The sequence below is a fragment of the Mustela nigripes genome, chromosome 18, assembly GCF_022355385.1.
Source record: "Mustela nigripes isolate SB6536 chromosome 18, MUSNIG.SB6536, whole genome shotgun sequence".
NCBI classification, from domain to species: domain Eukaryota; kingdom Metazoa; phylum Chordata; class Mammalia; order Carnivora; family Mustelidae; genus Mustela; species Mustela nigripes.
Genome location: NC_081574.1, coordinates 31,184,076 through 31,192,949, shown reverse-complemented (window position 1 = coordinate 31,192,949; position 8,874 = coordinate 31,184,076). Strand labels below are relative to the sequence as shown.

The window sequence follows — 8,874 nt, the reverse complement described above, 5'->3', positions numbered from 1 at the left end:
GGATAGCCAGCTCCTCTCCCTGTGCTCTGTCACAAACTAGTCAGCCTTTCTATTTTGTCTCTCCTGGGATGGGCCTGTCCATCTCTGGTTACTCCAACTTCTCTAACGAGGTTAAGAAAAAGTGTAATTTTCAGTTGTTCTAGGTTTTTCTTACAGTTCATGGAACCTATGCTTTTCTTTAAAAAATAATTAAAAAATTTTTTATTTAAGTGTAATTAACATACAGTGTTATGGTAGTTTAAGGTGTATAATACAATGATTCAACCATTCTATGTGCTACTCTGGGCTCATCAAGGTAAATGTGCTTTTTTTTTTTTCTCATTAAACTTTTGTTTTAATGGGTCTCAAAACTCTATGATAGATTTTTAGTCAAGTTGTTTCCATTAAAAAGTATGACTTTGAAAACTAATAAATTAAGGCTGCCACACACACACAGAGCAAATGGTCCACAAAACATTCTCCTTTCCTTCTGAAGGTTTTATGATGCATTCTTATTATTAACCAGTCTTTTACTATTAAACTTATATGGCCAAGTGGTATAAACAGTTCTGAGACCATTCTCCCACCACTGATTAAGATTAGGGTGTCAGGTGTTGGGGATAATATTCATAATATTTATTTATTTATTTTATTCATATAAATTATATCATAATATTATGAATCATAATATTCATACTATTAATTTCTGAGCCTTCTGGGCAAACTTGGTGACCTTGCCAACTCCAGCTGCCTTGCTGCCTTTTTTTTTTTTTTTAAAGATTTTATTTATTTATCGGGGGTGGGGGAGAGCGAGCACAGGCAGGCAGAATGGCAGACAGAATGGCAGGCAGAGGCAGAGGGAGAAGCAGGCTCCCCGCTGAGCAAGGAGCCCGATGTGGGACTCGATCCCAGGACACTGGGATCATGACCTGAGCCGAAGGCAGCTGCTTAACCAACTGAGCCACCCAGGTGCCCCACCTTGCTGCCTTTTTGTCCTCTTGTTCATGTTACAAGACATGAACATGTCTTCTCATGACATATTCATGACGTGTCCTCATGTCATGAACAGCAAAACAGCCCAGAGGAGGATAGTGTGAGAAGCTCTCCACATACACAGGCTTGTCAGGAACCATATCAACAATGGCAGCATCATCAGATTCCAAGAACTTGGGACCATCTTTCTGCTTTTTTTCAGAACGACGATCTATCTTCTCCTTCAGCTCAGCAAACTTGCAAGCAGTGTGAGCTGTATGACAATGCAGTATATTTGCATATCCAGGCCTGATTTGGCTTGGATGGTTCAGGGTAATCACCTCAGCCATGAGTCCAGCTGCTTCCATGGGTGGGTCTTTTTTTTTTTTTTTTTTTTGTCACCAGCCACACTGTCATAGCAAACATCTTTGATGGACACATTCTTGACATTGAAGCCCACACTGTCCCCAGGAAGGGCCTCACAAAGCTTAATGGTGCATTTCAACAGACTTTACTTCAGTTGTAACATTGACAAGAGCAAAGATGACCACCATGCCAAGTTTAAGAATACCAGTTTCCACTCAGCCCACAAGGACAGTACCAATAACACCAATTTTGTAGATGTCCTGGAGAGACAGATGAAAGAGCTTGTCAGTTGGATGAGTTGGTGGCAGAATGCAATCCAGAGCTTCAAGCAGTGTGGTTCCACTGGTGTTCCCATCTTTACAAGTGACCTTCCATCCCTTGAACCAAGGCATGTTAGCACTTGGCTCTAGAACGTTGTCATCATTCCAACCAGAAATTGGCGCAAATGCTACTTTGTTGGGGTGGTAGCCAATCTTCTTAATGTAGGTGCTGACTTCTTTAATGATTTCCTCATATCTCTTCTGACTATAGGGTGGTTCAGGGAATCCATTTTGTTAACATCAACAATTAGTTGTTGTTCTATACCCAATGTGTAAAGAGAAGGGCATGCACATGGGTCTGCCCATTCATGGAGATACCTGCTTCAAATTCACCAAAATCAGCAGCAACAATCAGGATAGCACAGTCAGCCTGAGATGTTTTTAATAAAGTCTCTGTGTCCTGGGGCATCAGTGATGGTCATATAACACTTACTGGTCTTGAATTCCCATAGGGAGATATCCATGGTGATACTATATTGACATTCAGCTTTCAGTTAATCTAAAACCAAAGCATACTTGAAGGAGCCCTTTCCCATCTCAGCAGCCTTCTCAAAGTTTTCATAGTTCTTTCGTTGATCCCACTACATTTGTAGGTGAGATGACTAGTAGTGGTAGACTTGCCTGAATCTACGTGGTCAATGAGGATGATGTTGATGTCTTTTCCTTTCCCATTTTGGTTTAGGTTTAGTGGAGGTTTTCACGACACCTGTGTTCTGGTGGCAAACCCGTTATGAAAAAAAGGATAAGTATACCCTTTAAAAAATATATTTATTTATTTGACAGAGAAGAGAGAGAGACAGTGAGAGAGGGAATACAAGCAGGGAAAGCAGGAGAGGGAGAAGCAGGCTTCCCTCAGAACAGGGATCTGATGTGGGGCTGTATTCCGCAATACTAAGATCATGACCTGAGCCAAAGGCAGATGCTTAACAACTGAGCCACCGAGGCACGCCGGATAAGTATACTCTTAATCCTCTTCTTTTTCCATCTTTCTACTTTTCAGTGAAAGAGAAACTCTTTTACCACTACAAATATTTCATATTAATCATCTATATTCATACATTCGTATTAACTGATGATTTATTTTTTGATGGAAAGTATGACCAAAACCAGGCATTCGGTGTAAAATGGTATAAGTATATTTACATTTTGGGGAGGTTATGTTTACTTTTATTTATCTTTATTTTATCTTTATCTTATTAAACAAATGGATTTTGTTTATTTGACAGAGAAAGAGCACAAGCAGGAGGAGCAGGAGAGGGAGAAACAGACTCCCTGCTGAGCAGGGAGCCGAATGCGGAGCCCAATACCAGAATCCTGGGATTGTGACCAGAAGCAAAAGCAGACACCAACCAATAGCCACCCAGGCTTCCTGGTATGTTTACTTTTAATTGCTCCTGCCAGATTTTTTCCTACATTCTACAAACATGGTAAAAATTTATGTTTTCATCTCCTATCTCTGCTAGTAATAAATACTGTTTAAAAATACTTGCCAATCTTAGTGGTATAAAATTATATTTTATAGTTATGTTAAGGGTGAACTTACCTAATTAGTATTAATTTTGTCATTAAAATTTTCTATGCCATGAATTGCCTTTTTCCATTTTTCTGCCTTTTCTATAGGGTTGTTTGCATTTTTCTTGTATTCTAAACAATCCTTGTGTATTTCAAATAAAAGCAGTTATTTTGTCATCTGCATTATTTTTTCAAAGCCAGTCATTTTTTTTTATTATGCATTTTGGCATGCAAAAGTTTACATATTTACGTGTTTTAAGTTTAGGTTTAGTTTTCTTATTTGGTTTAGGATGTCTTCTCCTCTTTAAATTTTTAACATGTACTCTTCTAGATGTTCTGCTAAGAGTTTTATTGTCTTGCTAAAAAATAAATTTAAGTGTATAATCTATTTGTATTTTTGTATATGGTATAAAGAAGGGATATAATTTTGCTTTCTTTTCAATGTATAACCATTGTCCATTTAATGTATAACCATTATGTCTGTTAAAAATAGATGATGATAATGATGATAATAATTAGATGATAATCTTTCCCCACTGAATTCAAATACCCCTTTGTCACCATTTAGAGATGAATTATTATCTTTCCTTGGATTTACTTTTCGATTTTCCATTTGGTTCCCATAATTTATTCGTTTCTTCCTATGCTCTATCACACTGATCTTATTAAAGTGAATTTTTAGTATATTTTGATATTTGGTAAGGCAAATTCCTATACTACCTTTACTCCTTTTATTTTGTTTCATGATATTCTTGGTTTTTCTTAAGAATTTATTACTCAATATAAACCTTAAGATACTTTTATACAATATCAAATCATATGATTTTACTTTTCTTATATTTTGGTTAAATTTCTACAGTGAGCATGAATTTGTTATTTCTAACTAGCAAAAGATACATAATAATAAAAGACAAAAAAATGTGAGAATATTGAGGGTAAATTTCCTGGTACTTACGCTGAGCTACAAAACTAGATTAGATAATCACATTGTAGAATACAAATGTTGAGGTAGATTAGGAGAATAAAGGAAAACGTTCTGTGCTTCTGAAAGTTATAAGAGCACAAAACTGTGCACCTTAAGTGGCAAATGAGATCAGGTTTATATCCAATGGAACATTTCTGCAACATGAAGGGGGAAATAATTTTTGGTTTCACACAGGGACTCCATGAATTGTGGTTTGCATGTCTCCTTGTGCAGGTGGCATGCTAATCTTCTTTGTATTGTTCCAATTTTAATATATGTGATGCTGAAGTAAGTATGAATTGTGGTTTGATACTGCAGCCTGACTAGAGTGCCCAGGGGTTTGTTCCCAAGTTATGTTTCAAGGAACACTAGAATCTCTCTTTTGATGCATAGATAAGTTCTTTGCTCAAATGTATATGGCAAATGCAGCTCATTTTGCTAAGATCTTTGAAGAAGATATACATGTAGCTTCATTTTGCTCTACATTTTTTGAATTTAACTTCACATGAAATCTTTTTTTTTTTTTTTAAAGATTATATTTATTTGACAGACAGAGATCACAAGGAGGCAGAGAGGCAGGCAGAGAGAGGGGAGGAAGCAGGCTCCCTGCTGAGCAGAGAGCCCGATGCGGGGCTCTATCCCAGGACCCTGGGATCATGGCCTGAGCTGAAGGCAGAGGCTTTAACCCACTGAGCCACCCAGGAGCCCCCCACATGAAACCTTTTTAGCTGAGTTTTTTTTGTTTCTTTTTTTTTGTTTCTTTTCTTTTCTTTTCTTTTTTTTTTTTTGAGGCATATCTTGAATCTTCAGCGGGACTTTCAGAAGATGCTTTAGATCTTGGTCCTGGAAGAGGTAGAGTGGGTACTGTCAGGTCAAAGAAACTCATTAAGTAATGGTTAAGGTAGAGTATGTCACTAGAGTCAAACTACATTTATGTTAATTACTTACGGTTAACAGAAAATAATTGTTTTAGAGCACCTGGGTGGCTCAGTCGGTTGAGAGTCTGCCTTCAGCTCTTGGGTTCCTGGAATTGAATTCCATATGCGGGCTCCCTCCTCAGTGGGGAGCCTGCTTCTCCCTCTCCCTCTGCTGCTCCCCCTCCTTGTTCTCTCTCTCTCTCTATCAAATAAATAAATAAAATCTTTAAAAAAAAAAAAAGAAAAAAATTTAAATTTCAAAAACATAAAGTTGATCTGAATTCTTGCTAGATTCATCTTTGGCCATAGATTATGCCTTGATTTTGAAAGTAGAACAGCTTTTTTAAGTGGTAGAGTTAAAATTCTCAGTGCCCTTTCTAATAATGTCCTGATTAAGTCATCATTCATTTTTATTTCTGTCTTGCATATTATTTTCCTTTGAGGCTGACAGTTGGTGTTTAGATCACTTAAAAACAAATCTCTTCCATGCTTTTCCCCCTTGTCAAGTCTTATTCTTCTCTAGAAAGATGCTCAGCATTATCTGAAAAGAGAAAATGCTCTCTGTGTCTCATCTTCCTGAGGCAATTACTAGTTAACTATCTTTGCTTTTAGCGGAGGTAGGAATACACATCGAGGTAGAAAAACTATGTACTTGGCTTCTTCTCTAACATTATCACTTCCTTGCATATGCATAGCTGTTCTTCAGAGGAAATCAAAGCATTTGTGCGACTATTTTACACTCGTGTTTTTAAAAATGTATATAGATTATGTTTATAAATACTATATACATACATTCACATGTAGACTGATCACTTAGCATTTATTCCAGTTTAAATTCCTGGGGGTTCAGACAAGGCAGGTTTTATGTGTAACAGCTATGAGGTGGAATAGATCTCTTGATATGAGGGTTGAAAATTGGTGTGTACCTGGTTGTGCTGTTAATAGAGCTATACTGCTGAATCTATAAGATCTTTTCCACCTCTGAGATTTTTCTCCTTCCAGGGAGAAAAGAATAATTTGTCAAGTGAAGGCAATTGCCTATACATGTAAAAAAAAAAAAAAAAAGAGGCATGGCAGAATTAGCCCTTGAACTCTGGTATTTTATTCCCTGTCTACAGTCTACAATTGTTCCATCAAAACATTCCTTTTTATTTAGCTTCTTTCCTTGTGGGTTGGGCTTTGGAGATTGGATAGATTAGAAAATGTTATTGTTCTGAGATTTTTGAATTCAGATGGAATGGGTAATCAGCTAGTGACCAGAGGCTTCTGGAGCACCAGGAAAACTGGCACTGCCAATGTCCCTGAGGCTGACCACCTTCTGGTTGAGCAGATGGTAGGCAGAAACAACATCTTGAAAAGTTGAAGAAAGCCAAACTGGAAATGGTCCCTGGAAGGCAGTTTCAGAATATCGTGGGGCCATTCACTACACCTCTTATGTTAGTTTGTGATATTTTCTCCTTTTTCTCCTGCCCCTCATTGTCTAGAACACCCTCCATTTCATGCTTTGTGGGCTGACTTCTTTTCATTCCTTCGAGGCTTAGCTTAATCATAAACTCTTCAGTGTAGCCTTCCTTAATGACTCAACTTTCTAGGTTGCTTTACCTTGTTGTATTCTACTATCCTATGTTTTAAAGTCATTCATAACATTCACCACAGCATGTAGTCACTGTATATTTTTGTTTGCTTACTTGTTTATCTCTTTCTCCTTCTCCTACCAGATTGCAAAATCCATGGAGACTGAGAAGTCTGTTTATTTTTCTATGTAGTCAGTATGTTTTATGAATATATTTTATGAGGACAACCTGAATGGCTTAGTTAGTTAAGTGGCAGACTCATGATTTTGGCTTAGGGTCCATGATTTTGATCTCAGGGTCCTGAGATTGAGCCCTGCATCAGGCTTCACAATCAGTGTGTAGTTTGCTTGATGCGGAGCCTGCTTGAGATTCTCTTTCTCTTTCTCTCTCCATTCCTTTTCCCTCACACATGCTTTTTCTAAAATAAATAAATAAAATCTTTAAAAATATGTTTTATGAGTAAGTAACTCTAAAACCTATAATCACATCATTCTAAAATTAACAATAGTAGAATCACTGGCAAAACACATTTCACTTGGTAAAATTCATAGTGGACACTAACTAAATTGCAGTGGAAAATGAGAAATTACTTTTAAGAATTAAAAATTATAGCAAGTAGGATTGAAAATATGTAAGCCACTAAAAATAATGAGAAATAATGAGCACATGTTAAAATTAGAAACTAGAAGACCATAAGAGGAATAAGTCTGCTGCCCAGAGGTGTGAGGGAAGTTGTCAAATATGTTATATGTATGTCAATATGTTATATTGATATACAATAAAGAAAATACACTTAATTTTAATTTTTTTTTCCTTTCCTTCTCTATTTTGGATATTGACCTTGGGTTAAATTTAGGAGAAGAGATAATCCAAGTTTAGCAAACAGACTTAAGAAAGTATCAAGCTGCTGTACAAATGTTATGCTTTCTTGGTTATAATATATTTTATTCCAGGGAACAAGAAGTTTCAAAAAGGAACCTAAAGAAATTTGACTTTAGGAAGATGGAACACATGTACTTTTTCCTATTCCTCCCACCAGGTACAACTAAATGTGTTGAACATTATGTATAAAACAACCACGAGATTCAGACAGATTGGAAGGAAAAAAAAAAAAATAGAATGGCTAGGAACCTCGTGTTAAGGAACAATACTTGGTGATTCCCCTAGGTTTTCAGTTTGCCTTATATGTCCCAAACTAGAAGCAGCAACTTAAAAATGGGCACAGATCAAAAAGACAAAAAACAAATAGAAAACCCCAGCCTTAACAGAAACTTGCTCAGTCTAAGTTGAAGGATCAGGAAAGGTGTAGCATAAGACAATGAACACTTTTAAGGCAATAATTACTCTTCTTCAGTCAAACACCACAGAACATATTTCATCTTCACCCAAGTCAACAATAGCCAAATTAGAAGTCTAGACTTCCATTCCCACCAGGGTGAAATGAGGTACCTTAACACCTTACCACTATGGTGGTGACAGAGAAGGTTGAGTACAAAGCTAAGAGTTTTCTCTCTCTTAGATGGTGAAGTTATCCCTCTTTGACTCCTATGGTATCACCAGAGACAATGTGGGGGGCCTAGGTATCTTCTCCTTACTCACCCATCTGGCAATAATTAGGAAACCTACTCATTTCCTGTTGGAATGGTATTAGAAGAGGCCTCCTGGAGTCAGAACTTTCACCACCATCCAGCATTAACAAAGCCCCCTTCCTTAGTGGAAGGAGCTTGTTGCTTAGTGGAGCTGCATGGGAAGCAATAATAAGGCACCCCTTCCTGTCTTAGCTGGTATTCCCACCTCTGCCCAGCAGTGATGAGGAGCCACCTACCCTTAATTGGATGTCAGTGAAGGCCAATGAAGGATCATAGACTTCTATGTGATATGGCAGCAACAATGCAGCACTCTCCCACACCCTTCTACACTATGGAGTATTATGCCTCCATCAGAAAGGACGAATACCCAACTTTTGTAGCACCATGGATGGGACTGGAGGAGATTATGCTGAGTGAAATAAGTCAAGCAGAGCGAGTCAATTATCATATGGTTTCACTTATTTGTAGAGCATAACAAATAGCATGGAGGACATGGGGAGATAGAGAGGAGAAGGGAGTTGGGGGAAATTGGAAGGGGAGGTGAACCATGAGAGACTATGGTCTCTGAAAAACAATCTGAGGATTTTGAAGGGGCGGGGGGTGGGAAGTCAGGGTACCAGGGGGTGGGTATTATAGAGGGCACACGGATTGCATGGAGCACTGGGTGTGGTGCAAAAATAA

The 8,874-nt window shown here is 37.7% G+C and overlaps 1 non-coding gene and 1 pseudogene across 1 annotated transcript; both read right to left on the bottom strand.

Moving 5' to 3' along the window:
• Positions 1–986: 986 nt before the first annotated feature.
• On the bottom strand, positions 987–6,450 carry LOC132006437 (elongation factor 1-alpha 1-like; annotated as a pseudogene).
• Positions 4,303–4,405, bottom strand: LOC132006645 (U6 spliceosomal RNA). The gene has a single exon (XR_009401171.1). It is a non-coding gene; the product is annotated as a U6 spliceosomal RNA (small nuclear RNA).
• Positions 6,451–8,874: the final 2,424 nt, after the last annotated feature.